The following is a 20280-nucleotide window of genomic DNA, read 5'->3' on the forward strand; positions in this document are numbered from 1 at the left end:
GCTCAAGCCGGCAACCTTGAGGTTTTGAACCTGGGTCCTCTGAGTCCCAGTCCAACTCTCTATCCATTACACCACTGTCTAGTCAGGCAAATTTGTTTTTGTTCTTATTAAATGGGGTTCCAGTGGAAAGAGAAAGTCTAGAAATGTAGGTGCCTTATATTGTTTTAGTGGGCCATGGTAAGTGTAATTTTAACAGCACTCTGGGCCATTAGAAAAAAAATTAGGAATAGAGTTAAAATACCCCATTTTATCAGGGCACAAACCCAACTGTTTACCTTGAATCACCTCAGTCACACACTGCTGAGGGCAGTTAATATGATCACACATATGAATGTCGAGAGACCAATCACCCTGAACCTCATTAACCTTCACAATTTTCTACCTTTTACACACAGTGGATGTCTACGTTAGTCATTTCTTTCAGATTTTCTGTTTCCAGACTTCATAAAAGAAGAATTTGCAAATAAGTTTTTATCATCATTAACAATACTATCACTAAAGGGCATATGTGAAGTTTTATGATGGTTTAGCACATTAATATTTTACAATCAGGCTTTAACATGCTTTTATCTTTTTTTACACAAGATTAATATCCTGCCTGAATTAGTTTTATTACATGCATTTTCAATTTTCTCTAAGCTGATTTTCCTGCACTAGAATTGAAGTTGTTTTTTTCTTACAACTTTTTCCCTTCTCATTTGTAGGATTTAATACATTTTACCCATCTTAATTTTTTTCACACAGTATTGCAAGGATTTTTTTGTTATGCTGCCTTTTGCTATGCAATTCTATTTGTTAATAACACTGCTTAGTGTTAAACCTTTTATTGTGTACAATATTTACGGTTTTGTTCTCTCTGAAGCCTATGCAATTACTGCCATGTCCATCAAGTCAAGGCAAGAATATAGATTTAGTAAATGAGTGACTAATTTGATAAATATGGATGATTTAATTAGGTAATTCAAGATTATATTTTTATTTTAGGGTTAACTAGGCCTTCTATTGGAAGACTGCCAGAATGTTTACATTAAATGATATTTAGAACCACCCCAAAATATGAAGAAACATAGTAAAGATTTTTATAAAATCTAAATTGGAAATTAGTGCTTTTCACTCTAAAAAGTCATGTTCTAACAACCCAACATCTCCCAGATATTCATTTTATTAAATAATCTCTCAGTCTGGTCTTCATTTTGGTACATCAGAATGTAAAAATCAAAGTCTGGGGTCTCAAGAGGTGTTGAGAATCTACTCTTGGTTAACTCCTAACTTAATCTGTCCAGACCCGTGATGGCCAACGTTTTTATAAAAACCTCCCACTTTTGCAGTGCTGGACAACCTGGTCCCTCCCGCCCACTAGTGGGCATTCCAGCTTTCATGGTGGGCCTTAGTGGAGCAACCAAACGGCGCCGCGATTGGCCTACCATAAAAGCTGGAGCACCCACTAGTGGGTGGGAGGGACCAGGTTGGCCAGCACTACAAAAGTGGGCGGTTTTTATAAAAACGTTCGCCATCACGGGTCTAGACACTCAGGATCATACACGAAACAAGAAGATTTATGGATTAAGTAACAATGATGTAAAGGAGTTGTAGCAATATAGATACAAAATTGGTCTTGAGAAGAATCAACCAGTATGTCCACATACATTTGCTTTCTAACAGTTGCTCTGATGTTCTCTTATACTGAGCTCTCAGGCAATGTCTCACAAAATGTACTCCTCCACCAAAAAGTTCCATGTTCTTTTCCAGAATTACTGGGGGAATTCGATTGATGGAGAAATGGTTAAATTAATATTCAGGGATAGATTTTTAATGGTTGAAAATTATATCATATTTCCAACTTTTAAAGGGAAATTATTGTGTGAATGAAATTCTCCATACCTTGATTGAAAGAATTAAGTCTTCATCATTTTTTTCTGGTCAATAAAGTTACTTTGACAATGAACAATAGCAATTTCAAATAACACTTAAATTAGACACATGTAGACAAAGGGATAAATGAGACTATACGACTGTTTCATAGTGTGAAAGTATGACAATCAGAAGCAGAATAATTTGATTGTCTGGGAAACCTGGGTAAATAATGTTCTCTTCTCTATAAAATGAAACAGAGAAGTGTCCTAAAGCAATATGATAGTATGAATAATTTTATAACAAAAATTCACTTCCAGATGCGGTATCAGCAATTATTTGACAATAAATGGGATCCATGAAGATACACATAAAGGAGAAAACTTACTGTAGAAAGCCAAATACTTTGGATATGGAATTGACAAGAATTAAACTTTAAGATTTTTGTCCCAAATAGTGAAAGCAGGACCATCAATTTGAGTTATACAAAACAGAAACCTTCATTTTTTTTCATGAAGCATGAAAAGGAAAGCCCCCCATGGCTCTCAGTATGTGTGTGAGCTGTTTCTTGGGCACTAGAGAAACAAAAGCCATTTTAATGAGGGATGGAATAACTATTACTGAACCCATTAGGATAGCTGATGCCTCACCATGTATGTTAACTACTTTGCTCACAAACAAGATGGTGGATGAGAGGCATAATTAATACGATGTGAACTGAGAGAAACATTGTGGAGAGTTTTGAATTGTGACAATGCAGATAAGGTAACTCTTAAGTGCCAATTCAATTACTATTAGAATTCATCCGCCACTCTCCACTCTACTTCATATTTAATTATTTCAATAAAGGAATGTGAGTGATTTTTATCATTTCTATTCAATTCCCCAATGCACTTATTTCTTCTCTAGACACATTTATTCTACTGTATTCTTGGCTGTTTCAGTGTATAGAGTTGGAAAATGAACTAAAAAAAACTAAGAAGCTGAGAATAGTTGGTATCATTCTTTTCCCTATAGATGAAAAAAAAAAGTTTTATCAGTTGTGCAGTTGCTTTTTTCAACATATAACTATTTAACTGGCAGAGAAGCCCAGGCTTTTGTTTTTCAGCTTCCTTTGGAAACTTGTGTAGTTGTTTTTAGAAGGTCAGCCTCTGCTTATTAAAGATTTCTTTTAATTCCTGTTCTGAATAATATGTATTAATTTTAGACACCTCCATTTACCATTTTTTTTGTGAAAAATAAAAATAAAAAATCAAACATTCAGCAGCTTCTTACCTCTGAAAGTCTGCATAGATTAACTGCTTATTCTCAGATTCCCCATGGAATGATTGGATATAGGTATGATTAGTTCCACATTGATAAACTGGTACTGGACAAGCAGGGAGTGAGTCTTTATTGTTGAGGAGCTTCAAGTCTAAATCCACTGGCAAAGTGAAGGTATATATAGTCCAAGTCCATATTTTTTAACAACTCCATAATCATCAGAGTTTGTGGTTTTCAAAACGACCTCCTCTCTGAATTCATGATCTATACAATTTGCATTAAACAGTTTTAACTTTTAACTCATTCCTCAAAGCATTAAGAAAATAAAGCATTTTCTATCTCTTAGACCCCAGAGCCAGCAGTAATCCAGCCATTTTCCACCAGCACTGACTCCCTCTTAAATATCAAGTAATCATCAAATTTAAAATCTGGAGAGAAAGGGATTCCAAAGCATCCCCTTACCTAATGCTGGAGCTGCCACTAAAATAACACAAATCAGGGACATTGTTCTAGTCCCTCTTTGAGTTGCTGGAGAGAGTAGATGGTGGGATAAAAAAGAGGTTGCTCTCCAGGTATAACGACATAGTTCCGGAGTTAGACCAACTAAGCCCAAATCTTGTCTCCCCAACTTACTGAGGGTGCAAATGTTCGTTGAGCTAAGGATCAGTGCTATAGTGCAATAAAGCATACGGAACAATTACTGGCATCTATTAACATGAACGCTGAATGCTATTATTATTATTATTAATAATTTTATTTTTTTAATGGGGCAACATCAATAAATCAGGATACATATATTCAAAGATAACATGTCCAGGTTATCTTGTCGTTCAATTATGTTGCATACCCATCACCCAAAGTCAGATTGTCCTCTGTCACCTTCTATCTGCCCCTCTCCCTCCCCCTTTCCCTCTCCCTCCCCCCCTCCCCCCATAACCACCACACTCTTATCAATGTCTCTTAGTCTCACTTTTATGTCCCACCTACGTATGGAATAATGCAGTTCCTGTATTTTTCTGATTTACTTATTTCACTTTGTATAATGTTATCAAGATCCCACCATTTTGCTGTAAATGATCTAATATCATCATTTCTTATGGCTGAGTAGTATTCCATAGTGTATATTATTGATTATAAAATTTGTTGGTGACTTGAATTTTATTCATAGGCTGCTCTCTGTGCTCATTTTATCAGTGAAATTCATTGAAGATAAGGGAGGCCAGCACAAAATGGACATGCCTTATGTGTAACTTTATGTGTAACTTTCCACCTTCCATGTTTTATCTTTTTGTGTGTGTGTACAACACAGAGAGAGAGAGAGAGACAGACAGACAGAGAGAGAGAGAGAGAGGGAGAGAGAGAGATCAGGACAGACAGGAAGGGAGAGAGATGAGAAGCATTAATTCTTCGTTGCAGCTCCTTGGTTGTTCATTGATTGCTTTCTCATATGTGCCTTGACCAGTGGGCTACAGCGGACCGAGTGAACCCTTGCTCAAGCTTGTGATCTTGGGCTCAAGCCAGCAACCTTGGGCTCAAGTTAGCAACCATGATGTCATATCTATGATCCCATGCTCCAGCCAACAACCTCATACTCAAGCTGATGACCTCGGGGTTTTGAACCTGGGTCCTCTGTGTCATAGTCATGCTCTATCCATTGCATCACCGCCTGGTGAGGCTTCCATGTTTTATCTTATCTAGTCTTCATTCATTACTCTGATTGGGGTCCAAAGGAATATAAGAAACAGAAATGTTTTTAAGAGTTTTACATAAGAAGCATTTAGGAACCACATTCAGTTGTGGAGAGGAGGAGATAGAGGAATTATATTATAACCTTTACATTCAAACATGTTTTTTATTCACGTATTTATTTGGGGCAACTCTGGGACACAGATGGAACTTAAGAGGAGCTAAAAAAGTCCCAGCTCAATAACCCTTTGAAGTTGTCAATAGTAATGAAGATGAACACAGAGAGGTCTTGGGAGAGATATAGAACCATGTTTGATAGTATTACTATGTCTACTGAGAAGTAGTAAAATGTGTCACACTGTTCTAAAACTCCAGAAACTTATGAATTCTGTAATATTTCCTTGTGCTCTGTGGATCCTCCTTTACTTTCCTGCCACCCACCCCAGGCCTTGCTAAGAATGGAAAGCCATGGTGGCCTGTCACTGCATTGACAATACTTAGCCTTCCCAGGTGAGAAAAGATTCTGTAGAAGGTGTCATTGAGAACCAAAATTTTGATTCTACCAGTTAGGATTGTTCTAGCCTCAGTACGTACATATGATAGCAAAAGGAGTCTTTTTTATTTTTTTTGTTCAGTGAGAGGAGGAGAGGCAGAGAGACAGACTCCTGCATGCGCCATTACTGGGATCCACCTGGCAAGCCCACTAGGGGGCAACACTCAGTGCCTAGGGCCAACCTGCTCCAATCAAGCCATGGTTGAAGGGTAGGGGAAGAGAGAAAGAGCGAGAGAAGTGAGAGTCAGAGGGGTATGGAAGCAGATGGGAACTTCTCCTGTGTGCCTTGACCGGGAATCAAACTAAGACATCCACATTCTAGGCCAACACTCTACCACTGAGCCAACCGGCCAGGGCCACGGAAGAATTCTTTAACTTGAAACTATATCAAGATGACTAAAATAATTTTCTAAAAATGCCTTAACCATCACTTTTAAAGAAAAGTATATAGACTTCAACAGACATACCTAGAGAAAACCAAATTGAAAAATATACAGTGTACCCTTAAATGATATGTCAAATTCTTCACTGTAAAAAAATGATAGTGGCCCTGGCCAGTTGGCTCAGTGGTAGAGCGTCGGCCTGGCGTGCAGGGGTCCCGGGTTTGATTCCCGGCCAGGGCACACAGGAGAAGCGCCCATCTGCTTCTCCACCCCTCCCCCTCTCCTTCCTCTCTGTCTCTCCCCCTCCTGCAGCGAGGCTCCATTGGAGCAAAGATGGCCCGGGTGCTGGGGATGGCTCCTTGGACTCTGCCCCAGGCGCTAGAGTGGCTCTGGTCGCGACAGAGTGATGCCCCGGAGGGGCAGAGCATCGTCCTCTGGTGGGCAGAGCATCGCCCCCTGGTGGGCGTGCTGGGTGGATCCCGGTCAGGCGCATGCGGGAGTCTGTCTGACTGTCTCTCCCCGTTTCCAGCTTCGGAAGAAATACAAAAAAAAAAAAAAATGATAGTACCTTTTCAATGATGTGACTAAGACAATAAGAATCCCACCTGACTCTTCTTTTCTGTAATATCCATGTTTGTTTTCCCTATAGGAGCTGGCTAGCTCTGCATTTGCTGTTTCATGGTTTAGGGTCATTGATCCTAAGCCATGATTTTTACTAAAGCATTTACTAAAAGTAGACTTTAAAGGTTTGAATAATTATCGGTTATTTTTATGACACGTTTTTTCCATCCCTTGAACTCAGATTCTTTAAGACTGAATGCACATTTTTGCATATATTTATCTCTTTCTCTACACTAAACTATGACTATCTTAATAACAGGGACTTTGAATCATGATTTTTACCATAGGCTCTGACACAGAGGACTCACTAAGAATTTGTTAAATGAATGAATGAATAAAAACAATTGTAAGATTTTCAACTTGCAATGTGTTTTTCCTAGTAGCCTGCTGCAGGCATATATAGAAAAGCCTTCTCCAATTTTCAACCCAGACTTCTTCCTGAAGAGGCCTTTTAAACTAATTTGTCTTAAGATTCCCCAGTTACTATTGGTTTCTATTACTTGTCAAAAGGCACCTGACAATGTTCCAAAGAAGAAAACACTACATCCTCATTCTGGAAGAAAGAAACTATATCAAAATCAAAAGATCCATTTCTCCCCAGAGAGGCTATAGAACACTGGCACAGTGATCAAACAGGGGAAGATTTCCTAAAATACTTTCCGGTAATGAGCCACTAAAACTGTCTCAAATGACTGATAAAGAAATGAAAGTTTTAAAATCCTTACCCATGCATCAATCCTGCATTTTAGAGTGTCCCATTTCATTGTGCTGATGAATCATATGCTCTGAGGAAGTTGGCAAAAGCTATCAAAAGCCAACCAGTATAACTTGAATGCCAACTTCACAAAATAATCAGGGTCTGGTGGGATGTGTCATAAAATATGCCAAGATGGGTCATTCTAATGCTCTCTTGGAAGAATTATACATATTCATCCTCCTCATTTAGCACCTGAATGACAACAAGCAGGTGAAAGCATCAGAACCAATGTATCAAGCCAGACAGTTGCCATTATGAACAAAACATAAAAAGAGAGTGACGATGCTGAAAAATGATGGGAGTCTTCTACTCAGACTTTTCAAGCACTGCTCTCTTTTGATAGGGTAATGAAGCTTGCTGGGAGAGGCAGAGCTCTGTCTTCTTGTCATTGCTGCTTATGGTTGATGGCTAATTTACATGAAATATAAATTTCTTAATAGAAATATACATTTCTCATAGAAGTCACTATAACTTTTTAGTTTGTTTGTTTTAGAGACCTCGTAAGGTAAGGAAACTGTCAGTCTGAACTAAATGCTTTCCTTAAATATCTAAGATCAGTCTGAGCAATGGAGGGCTCCATTAATCACTAATGAACTCCTAAATGCCACCTTCAGCACAAATAATGACAGGTAAAATTATACCATGACACACGGAATGACAAAAAACAGCCCCCTTACCTCATTTCCTAGTGTGTTATTGGACTGCAAGGCACTGTTTTAAAGAAACAAAATAAATAGCTAATGCAGCTCTAGTAGAGTGACTTGTGTTTCACTGTGTGAATGTATGTATTATATGTGCACTTTGTGTGTGTGTTCTTTCACATAATTTTAATAGAGAGTTAACTGTAATTCTTCAAGTCATTATCCTTAACTTCTACCTCCTCCCTTGTCATGTCTCAGAAAAAAGAGCCTTCATTCTGTAATTAAAACAATACTACTTCTAACTAGAACTATGTAAAATCACAGATAAGCTAAGCAAAGTAATTACTCCATTTCTGGAAAGCATTAATATTTTCACAAGCCTCCAAGTGTTCTTTTTAGAGTTCTGTATAGCTTTTAGGAATTAAGCTCTCTAACATGACTTTTGTATTGTACAATAGACAGTAAAAGAGCAGGTTGCCACTTTGACGTGAGTTGGCAAAGGTCATGCCTAGACCTTAACAAAGAATGCTAGTGTCTATAAATTAAGGAGAATGCTCTAGACTGCTTTTGTATGACTTGAACATTTGCCCCTGTCCAGTTTTTGTACTAGTTAGCCTTAACCCCAGAAGGCCTAAGGGAGTGTGCCTTGTGTGCTTGATTCCTGGGATTTTGGTAACTCTTTGTTACCTTCTATCCATCGCCCCGAACATTTCTCCTTCCACTAGACATGAATTTGTCATTTAACTATGTTCTTTCAGACTCTCCTGTTTTGAGCTAGCAAAGGTCCAGAGTAGATATCTTGCACTGGCCTCATAGAGACATCACTGACACTGAACTGGTAATCAAAGCAAAAATAAATAAATAAATAAATAAATACAGCAGCTTAAATAAGAGGGTTCTCTAAAATTGATCACTGAATTTCAATACAAAAAGTTCTTAAAAGAAATAGTCTGTGCAGCACACAGATGAGGAAAAAGCTCTTTGGAAATATTTACCTTCAGCTTATTATTATTATTATTATTTGCTTGCAGCATTTCCTTATGGTCTAACTACTTTGTTACTAAAACTAATTCTTTTTTTTCACTCTTGTTTACTTGAAGCTGTTTCAAGAAGCTACAATAGGAAGCTCTGAAATTGAACTGATTGTCTATAAACTGCCTGAGCTACTTAGTTCCTCCTTGTGTTCCTCACCCTTTTATTAAATGTCCTTTCCCAATTACTATAGTTCCTTTTATTTTTTAAATTAATTCATTTATTTTTCCTACTTTTAAAAACACAAGTATTACAAAACTATATTGCCTGTTGCCTAAATGGAGACCCCTTCCCTTCTTAGGAATGAAAGTGGTTGATGCAAGTCCTCCTCTCTCAGGCTACTGCAAAGTTGTAGAGGATTCTAAGACAAGATTCTCCTGCAATGCCTCTGCAAAACATTGAGAAAATAACACTATTTGAATGAGGAAAGCTTTACTATGGCACTTACTGGTTCTATCATTCTCCTGTTGAGGTCTGAACCAATCTAGCAACTTGTTCTTTCTTCTGGGCACTCCATAATTGTGTAGCAGGTGCATAACCACAAGTGGCATTTAACCATTTTTTCTTATGTCCATCTAGAACTCTCTTTATCCTGAGAGAAGCTGAGAGCAGTAGATGGTAGCAAATAAAAGAACACATCAAGTGAAAGCTTGATCTGCAGCTCTTTCCCATCTTCATCTGTTCTTGTTTTTCAGCCAAGAAATATTTCTCCTCATGTCTTCTTCTTTTCATTATTTTGCTTTCAACTCTGGCTTTAGAAGAGTATGCCACTTTATTTGGCTCTTGGCAAGGTATCTTTAATTTATTCATTTAGCAAATATGTGTTGAGTATCTATTATTTATCAAGTATTATTTTTGATGCTGAAGAGGAAAAATAGATAAAGTCACAAAACATATTCTAGTGGGGGAAGAGAAAAATAGACAAAGATAGATTTGTTAGATCTTCTATCCATATATTGAGTTCTTAACTATAATTATTATAATTTTAAATTATATAACTTTTATTTGATTTTTTTTACTAGATTGATCATCTTTTCATCTATCTATATTCTTGAACATATTTTATTATGGTTATGCAAAAGTTAACATTTAATAACTGCAAAATCTGGTTCTCCCATGGGTCTCTTACTCTGTCACTTATATTCTTATAAATTTTATTGTTATTTTGCAGCATCTCTTGCTATGTATGGTTAACTTTTGACTAACTGGTAGTTGTTGTGTGTGAAAAATGATAGGACTATTTTGAGAGTTTAAAGGATTTTGCTCTTATCTATCAAGAATTTTAAAATATTTTTGGTTTTTTTTGACATGTTTTTATCTAGAAATAAAGTGAATTAACTTAATCTATGATTGAGCTGATTAAAGCTAGGTTTCAGTTTTAAAAAGGCTGAAAAATTTTATAATTTTTCATTTTTCATAAAATATTGCACTGCTTTCTTCACTTTTGCTTTCTAAAGATGTACCTTTAGAAATCCCATCTAAAAACCCATGGCATCCCACTTTGATAATCCCTAACTTCAATTTTTGTTTACTAAATGTTATCAGATAGATAAAAGTCTGTCTAGCTTTTTTAAAAAAAATTACATTTATTGGGATGACATTGGTTAATAGGCTTATATAGGTTTCAAGTGTATAATCCTATAATACATGGTCTATACATTGCTTTGTGTGCCCATTGCCCAAAGTCAAACCTGTTTAGCTTCTTAACTGTTCAGCCACCATTTATCAATGGGTGCCTATTTGGAAGGAAAAGGCAGAATTGACTAGTAGGATCACTTCTCTGTTATTCCCTTCTTTCTAATATTTACATAATTTTGGCCTATTTTCTATTGATTTTCTTCTCTAATACATTCAAATTGATTTCTCTTTGTTTAATCCAGCCTTTCGAGTTCTTGGAAGAGAAAAGCTAGTCTTCACAAATTAATCTAACATAGTCAGAAATGGAAGTCTCTTACTATAAGAATTTTTTAAATGTAACCAAGATTTATTTTATCATCACAAGGGCTTAGTATCTTTATTCTCTTCTCTGGCCAAATACTATAGCCCTTTCACAATAATGCACCTTATAAATAAAGGCCATCATACTGAGGAACTAAAGTGAGATGAAGTGGATGGATCCTCTGTCTATACCGCTGAAATAAAAATATAGAGTACTGCACAATTGAATGGGCATTGGTAACAAGTTTATATAAAGACAACAGTTTATTTTAGCTTTTAGGTCCTTAAAAATATTTTTATACTACCAAAATGGATCATTTTGTTTTTAATATATCAAGTAATTTTATGGCTTTTGACAAATGACTAAAGATAAGCAATTTAGTCACTAGAGGGATTTCAAGTGCTGAAATGTGCTCTTCTTTGCTTTATCTGACAGTAATGTGCAAATAAGACTCAGGACAGCTTAGTAGACCTTTCATAGTGTTCTAGTGTCTATGAAACTTAGCTGGGTTCATCTTGAGATGAATATTTACTTATCTTCTTTGCCATAAACATATTTATCATTTTAAAACACACACACATGCACATACTTTTTCGTTTCTGTTTTTAAATGTTGACTAGCTATTATACTGAGTGACTTCTTTAATCTTTTTAATATATCCAAATAGGCAGTATTTTGGGTTACAGAGGAGCCTAGTCAAATTATCAATAAAAAGTCTGTTTCCAACACAATCCCTATTGGAATGTAAAATTACTATTTCAGAATCTAGAATATTCTGTCTTGGGTCATTCACTTTTCAAGGATGAATAATAATTACTATAACTCTTTACAGTGGCATGACACAAGAATTTGATGTGCCTGACTGTCATAGATACTGTTGAGGGTTCTGGCAAGCTTGACAACTATTTCCTCACCCCAAATAATGAAAGAACTAGGTGAGAAACAAGTGATACAGGAAACTAGGATATTCAATAATTTGATTAGCCAGTTCTACTTCTTTGACTAAACTACCATGTAATATTGAAAGTGAGATCTTACAGAATCAGTGTGGGGGGGTATTGTTATAGCACTAAGTGTATGGAATTACACTACTCCTTGCACTCAAGAATAGGCCCAACATTAGGTTTGAGATACAGTACAGAGTGGTGGATGAAGTCATTCCTTGTTCCAATCTCTGTATCCTCATACTACAGTGCTTAGTAAGGCACCAAACTAAGTGTTGGGGTGGGGGCAAGAAAATATGAGAACCTTACACTTTACTGGTAAGAGCAGACCCAAAGAATTTAAAAATAAATAAAAATTCAGTGTCTGTATAAATATACATTATTGTTCAAAATGTAAGGTATGGAAGAGGTTTTTGGGGATTTTTTTGGTTTTGTTCTGTTTTTTTTTTTTAAGTACTATAAAAATTAGGGGTGGGGATAAGGAGCTGAGAAAGAATGAAAAATTTCAGGAAATACTTCACTAACAGAGGGACCTCAAATGATGTAAAAGCTAGAAGATTAGATATTACTTTTAAAAATAGTTGTCAAATGCTGCTTTCTGTCAGGGATTCTTAAAAGAGCCTTAAAAGCAATAATTAGAAAATTGAATGGACTAGAGGAAGGGCACCTAGTGATTTCATCCTCTACTTCAAGCACTGGATTTATTTGTTTGTGTTGTATTTTATATCTGTAATATTTAGGGGTGATGAGAGGGGTTTCATGACTTTTTTACTCTTGTTCTCTCTCTCTCTCTCTCTCTCTCTCTCTATATATATATATATATATAAAATCTCTGTCTATATTTATATATATATATAAAATCAAAATCTGAATGTTATAATCCTGAAGCCTGACTTTTTAAGGCAGATCTTTTTCCACTTCTTTTTGTAGTCATTTTGAGTAGAATCATTGCTGATCACCTTTTCTTAGAGCCACCTGTTATAAGAGATGTATCTACCATTTTTATCTATCTATCTATCTACCTATTTATCATCTATAATCTAGGAACATACTTCCTTAAAATAAACATCTAAAAATTCAGATTAGATTTAATATATATAAGAAATCACTAGTCTGTTTCTTCATTAGTTGAAGATACCAAATTTCAGAGAAAAGAGTTGAAACACCTTTCCAATGTTATCCAGTTAATTAGAATCTGCATTACACTTCCACTTCTCCCTGCATTTACTTTGAGTAACATTCACTACTAACCAGCTTTCCTTATATGCACCTCTTACAAAGGAAGACAACGATAACTCTACTCTGGTTTCTATGCCCAGACTTCAGAGATTCTGTGCATTCAGTGTCCACTGCTTTTACTTACTAATTATTTCCAGAAGCTTCTTAAAAGAGGTGTGTGTTTTTTAGAGACTCGGTGTATGAATGGATAAGTAACTGAATTAATTCTTTTTTTAACTTTGATTCAATATCCATCTCAATAGAATAGTGAGCATTTTCTAGTGATTGAAATACTAAAGTTTAATGAGAATAATAAGTACTCTGACTAGAATTTATAAATATTTTATTGAACCAAATACGTAATACAATTTAAATACAAAATGAATAAATACATTACAAATTTTATATGAAAACATAAATTCTCAAAAAGCTATTAAAGTATGTTATTTTTCTAATGTAAATTATCAGGAGATAAAATAACATAATATTAAAATAACAAGCCAAGTACTATCTAAAGTGAAGGTACTTTAATTAGCTCTTAAAATTGAAAATAAAATACATACTGTTATTGATCAATTTTTTTAAGAGTGAGATTAAAAACAAAATGGGTCAAACATGTCATTATTCAATTAAAATAGTATTGTTGTGCAAATTTTTCTAGCTGCTCATAAACCTCTTTCTGACTTTAATCTAGTTGGTGAAATGTTGAGGAGACATGTCTTCCTGTAGCACAGAAGTTGGCAAAATTTTTCTAAGGGCCAAATAATATGTATTCTCAGTTTTTCAGGGCATACTATTTAATTCTACTATTAGAGTGTTATAAAAGGCAGTATGTAAAGGCAGCCATAGGCAATTAGTAAGTTAACAGGTGTGGCTCTGTTCCAATAAAACTGTATTTACAATATACCCTACTGGCCAGATTTGTCCTGCTAGCCATCATTTCCCAACCCCAATTCTATTTCCAAATATTTTCTTTTCACTATATCTTTATAACTTGAATGAGATATTTATTGAAAAACATTTTGAAACTCATAATAGGCTGTATGTACATTTTGTAAAAAAAGAAATCTAATTATCTTTAGTTTTACTTTAGGTAGATGGAAATCCAGTTGCAAAATTACCTGTATCAATTTCTCTATTAGTTTAGAATCTTTCATAATTCAACAAAGAATAATTCTTTCAATATAAGCTTTTAATAGTACAACTCTGCATCACAGATTTAAATGTATGAACTTCTGCATAATTCAAATGAGTCATTGACCTTGATTTTAAGACGTAAACAACTGAGTTTTTAGATTTTGCTTAAACAACGAAATATAACCAGCTGAATTTCAAAGACCTCTAATCCTGTTTCATGTTACAGAAATGTTGCTGGGAAGCAGCTGCCTGGACAGGACTACATTTCTCAAGTTCATTGAACATGATGGGGCCATTTAACTATTTCCCATGCTTTGTGTGAATCCCAGGTAAGAACATTTAAGAAGCAGGTATGCTTTCTCCACTTTCTCTCTTCTGATTAGCAGGCTGAATATCAATGCCTGGAATAACCTTAGAAGACACCATCAAATAATTTTTAAATGATTAAAAAATAAACTTCTACTAGGTTTAGTCATCAAGACACAGGGCTTATTTAGTGGGTTAGTTAGCATTACCTAAACTAATAAAATACTTAACAACAAAAATGTACATATTTTTGACATTTTTGGTAGTATTTAAAAATAGCACATTAACACCCAAACACAAGACATAATGAGAAGACAGAGAAGTGGAATCCAAATTAAACCACAAGAGAGAGCTACAGAAAAGGAACAGAGTGATATGGAAATAACCAAACTGCCAGATACAGAGTTTAAAATAATGATTGTTAGGATGCTTAGGGATCTTAGAACAATGGATGGTCATTACGAACACCAAAATAAAAAGATAGCAAGTATAAAAAGGAAATTGAAATATTAAAAAGAATATATTGGAGGTGAAAAATACAATATCAGAAATGAAGATGACAATGGAAGGAATTAAAAGCAGGATGGATGAAGCTGAGAATTGAATCAGCGAGTTGGAGGACAAGATGAACAAAGGCATGGAAGCAGAGAAGAAAAAAGAAAAGAGACTCAAAAAGTCTGAGGAAACTCTTAGAGAGCTCTGTGACAAAATGAAGAGAAATAACATCCGCATCATAGGGGTTCCTGAAGAAGAAGAGAAAGAACAAGGGATAGAAACTTTATTCAATCAAATCATAGCTGAAAATTTCCCTAAATTGATTCAAGGAAGAGTCTCACAAATTCAAGAAGCACAGAGAACTTCATTAAAGGGAAATCCAAAGAGACCTACACCAAGACAGATCATAATTAAAACACCAAAGCTAAGTGATAAAGAGAAAATATTAAAAGCTGCTACAGAAAAGAAGGCTATTACCTACAAAGGAGCACCCATAAGGATGACATCCGACTTCTCAACAGAAACACTTGAGGCCAGAAGGGAATGGCAAGAAATAATCAAAGTAATGCAGAACAAGAGCCTACAACCAAGACTACTTTATCTAGCAAGGCTATCATTTAAAATTGAAGGAGAAATAAAAAGCTTCCCAGACAAAAAAAAATTCAAGAAATTCATTCAACCAAACCAATGCTGCAGGAAATATTAAGGGGCCTGTTGTAAACAGATCAAATTGGGAAAAGAATATAGCAAAAGAAGAATACAGGCCCTGGCCAGTTGGCTCAGTGGTAGAGCGTCAGCCTGGCGTGCGGGGGACCTGAGTTCGATTCCCGGCCAGGGCACATAGGAGAAGCACCCATTTGCTTCTCCATCCCCCCCCTTCCTCTCTGTTTCTCTCTTCCCCTCCCGCAGCCAAGGCTCCATTGGAGCAAAGATGGCCCGGGCGCTGGGGATGGCTCCTTGGCCTCTGCCTCAGGCGCGAGAATGGCTCTGGTCACAGCAGAGAGACGCCCCGGAGGGGCAGAGCATCGCCCCCTGGTGGGCAGAACATCGCCCCTGGTGGGCATGCCGAATGGATCCCAGTCGGGTGCATGCGGCAGTCTGTCTGACTGTCTCTCCTCGTTTCCAGCTTCAGAAAAATACAAAAATAAATAAATAAATAAGAAGAATACAGCATTAAAGAATAAAATGGCAATAAACAACTACATATCAATAATAACCTTAAATGTAAATGGATTAAATGATCCAATCAAAAGACATAGGGTAGTTGCGTGGATAAGAAAACAGGACCCACATATATATACTGTATACAAGAGACACATCTTAAAACAAAAGATGCACATAGACTGAAGGTAAAAGGATGGAAAAAAAATATTTCATGCAAATGAAAATGAAAAAGAAATCTGGGGTAGCAATACTTAGACAAAATGGACTTTAAAACAAAGACTATAGTAAGAGATAAAGAAGGTCACTACATAATGATAAAGGGAGCAATCCAACAGGAAGATATAACCATCATAAATATCTATGCACCTAATATAGGAGCACCTAAATATATAAAGCAGACTTTGATGGATATAAAGGGCAAGATTAACAGCAATACTATAATAGTAGGAGATTTCAATACCCCACTAACATCACTAGATAAATCCTTAAGAAAAAAAATTAACAAAGAAACAGCAGACTTAAATGACACACTAGATCAACTAGATTTAATAGATATCTTTAGAATCTTTCACCCTAAGGAAGCAGAATATACATTCTTTTCAAGTGCTCATGGTACATTCTTCTAGATAGACCACATATTAGGACAAAAAAAAAAGTCTCAACAAATTTAAGAAGATTGAAATCATATCAAGCATTTTCTCTGATCACAATGGCATGAAACTAGAAATCAACCAAAACAGAAAAACTGAAAAATACTCAAACACATGGAAACTAAATAGTATGTTATTAAATAACAAATGGGTTAACCAGGAAATCAAAGAAGAAATAAAAAAATTCCTAGAAACAAATGATAATGAGCAAACAACAACTCAAAATTTATGGGACACAGCAAAGGCAGTACTGAGATGGAAGTTCACAGCACTATAGGCATTCCTTAAGAAGCTTGAAAAGGTCAAAAAAAGAACCTAACCCTTCATTTAAAAGAACTAGGAAAAGAAGAGCAAGTATTGCCCAGAGGTAGTAGAAGAAAGGAAATAATAAAGATCAGAGCAGAAATAAATGACATAGAAGCTAAAGAAACAATACAGTGGATCAAGGAAACCAAGAGCTGGTTCTTTGAAAGGGTAAACAAGATTGATGAACCTTTAACTAGACTCACCAAAAAAAGAAGACAGAGGACTCAAATAAATAAAATTAGAAATGAGTGTGGAGAAATAACAACTGACACAACAGAAATACAAAATATTGTAAGAAAATACTATGAAGAACTGTATGCCAAAGAACTAGACAACTTGGATGACATGGACAAATTCCTTGAAACATATAATCTTCCTAAAATTAATCTGAAAGAATCTAAACAGACTTATTACAACAAATAAGATTTAAACAGTTATCAAAAAACTCACAAAAATGAAAAGTTCTGGGCCTGATGGCTTCACAAGTGAATTCTACCAAATATTCAAAGAAGATCTAACTCTTATCCTTCTCAAGCTATTTCAAAAATTCTGGAGGAAGGAACACTTCTACTAAGTTTCTTTTATGAGGTGAGTATAATTCTGATTCCAAAACCAGGCAAAGACAACACAAAGAAAGAAAATTATAGGCCAATATCCCTGAAGAATTTAGGTGCTAAAACCGTCAACAAAATATTAGCAAACTGGATCCAGCAATACATAAAAAACTTATATATCATGATCAAGTGGGATTTAATCTGTGAGGCAAGGATGGGATAACATTCGTAAATCAATCAATGTGATTCATCACATAAATAAAAGGAAGGAGAAAAACCACATAATAATTTCAATAGATGCAGAAAAAGCATTTGATAAAACCCAGCACCCATTTATGATCAAAACTCTCAGCAAAGTGGGAATACAGGGAACGTACCTCAACATGATAAAGGCCATCCATGACAAACCCACAGCCAACATTATAATTAAGGGACAAAAATTAAAAGCAATTCCCCTAGAATCAGCAACAAGGCAGGTGTGCCCCCTTTCACTACTCTTATTCAACATAGTACTGGAAGTCCCAGCTAAAGCAATCAGACAAGAAGAAGAAATAAAATGCATCCAAATTGGAAAATAAGAAGTAAAAATATCATTATTTGCAGATAATATGATACTGTATATAGAAAACCCTAAAGTTGCAGTCAAAAAACTACTCAACCTAGTAAACGAATTCAGCAAGGTGGCAGGATATAAAATTAATACACAGAAATCAGAGGCATTTTTATACACAAACAATGAACTGTCAGAAAGAGAAATTAAGGAACCAATTCCCTTCCCTATTGCAACAAAAAAAAATAAAGTACCTAGGAATAAACTTAACCAAGGAGGTTAAAGACTTGTTCTCAGAAAATTATAAAACATTGATAAAAGAAATCAAGGAAGACACAAACAAGTGGAAGCATATACCGTGCTCATGGTTAGGAAGGATAAACATAATTAAAATGTCTATATTACCCAAAGCAATTTATAAATTCAATTCAATTCAATACCAATTAAGATACCAATGACATACTTCAAAGATATAGAACACATATTACAAAAATTTATATGGAACCAGAAAAGAACACAAATAACCTCAGCAATCTTGAAAAAGAAGAATAAAGTGGGAGGTATCACACTTCCTAATATCAAGCTATACTACAAGCCAAACAGCTTGGTACTGGCATAAGAACAGGCATATAGATCAATGGAACAGAACAGAGAACCCAGAAATAAACCCACATCTTTATGGACAGTTGATATTTGACAAAAGAGGTAAGAGCATACAGTGGAGTAAAGACAGTCTCTTTAACAAATGGTGTTGGGAAAACTGGACAGCTACCTTCCAAAAAATGAAACTAGACCACCAACTTACACCATGCACAAAAATAAACTCAAAATGGTTAAAGGACTTAAATGTAAATCGTGAAACAATAAGCATTCTAGAAGAAAACTTAGGCAGTAAGGTCATTGACATCTATCGCAGCAATATATTTGCTGATTTATCTCCACAGGCAAATGAAGTAAAAGACAGGATAAACAAATGGGACTATATCAAACTAAAAAGGTTTTGCACAGCTAAAGACAATATGAACAGAATAAAAAGACAAACCACAAAATGGGAGAACATATTCGACAATACATTTGATAAGGGATTAATAACCAAAATTTATAAAGAACTTGTAAAACAACACCAGGAAGACAAACAATCCAATCAATAAATAGGCACAAGAAGTGAATAAATACTTCTCCAAAGAGGACATACAGATAGCCAATAGACAAATGAAAAAATGTTCAACATTATTAATCATTAGAGAAATGTAAATTAAAACCACATTGAGATACCACCTCACACCAGTCAGAATGGAGCTCATTAACCAAACAACACAGGATAGGTGCTGGCGAGCATGTGAAGAAAGGGGAACCCTCCTGCATGGCTTGTGGGAATGCAGACTGGTTCAGCCACTGTGAAAAACAGTATGGAGATTCCTCAAAAAATTACAAATGGAACTTCCCTTTGACCCAGCCATCCAATTTATAGGAATATATTCCAAGGACACCATATCACTGACTGAAAAAAAGAAATGCATCCCCATGTTTATGTCAGTATTGTTCACAATAGCAAAGATCAGGAAACAGCCCAAGTGTCCATCAGTGGATGAGTGGATTAAAAAGTTTTGGTACATATATACTATGGAATACCATGGGGCTATGAAAAAGATGGAAATATTACCTTTTGCAACAATATGGATGGACCTGGAAACTATTATGTTGAGTGAAATAAGCCAGGCATAAAAATATCATATGACCTCACTCATTTGAGGAATCCAAGGAATAATGAGAATTGAAGAACAGAATTGAGACAGAGGAGGGATCAAAGGGACCAGAGGAAAAAAGGACAGAGGGAAAGCAGATGATAGGATGGGATAAACCTGAAGGGAAGGGGGAGGGCGCTGTAGGGAGGGGGGTAAGGGAGATGTTGAGCGAAATGGGGGGAGGGGGGATGCATTCAAAATGACCCTAGAATCTATGTAAACACAATTAATTAAATTAAAAATTAAAAATAAATAAATAAAAATAGTACATTATATTTTAAAATGCTAAAACCCTGGAAATGAATGTTACAATCACTAGGTTTTGGCAATGAATGTTGTCCATCCATGTAATTAACTTCTTACTAATAATTGATGTAGAGTAATAAAGCATAGTTTTGTATAGATAAGAAATTTGGGATATATTCCTAAAAGTAGGCTAGCTGGATCAAAATACTGTTCCATTTTTAATTTTTTGAGGAGACTCT

This window comes from Saccopteryx bilineata, chromosome 4 (assembly GCF_036850765.1).
Source record: "Saccopteryx bilineata isolate mSacBil1 chromosome 4, mSacBil1_pri_phased_curated, whole genome shotgun sequence".
In the NCBI taxonomy this organism is placed as follows: Eukaryota; Metazoa; Chordata; class Mammalia; order Chiroptera; family Emballonuridae; genus Saccopteryx; species Saccopteryx bilineata.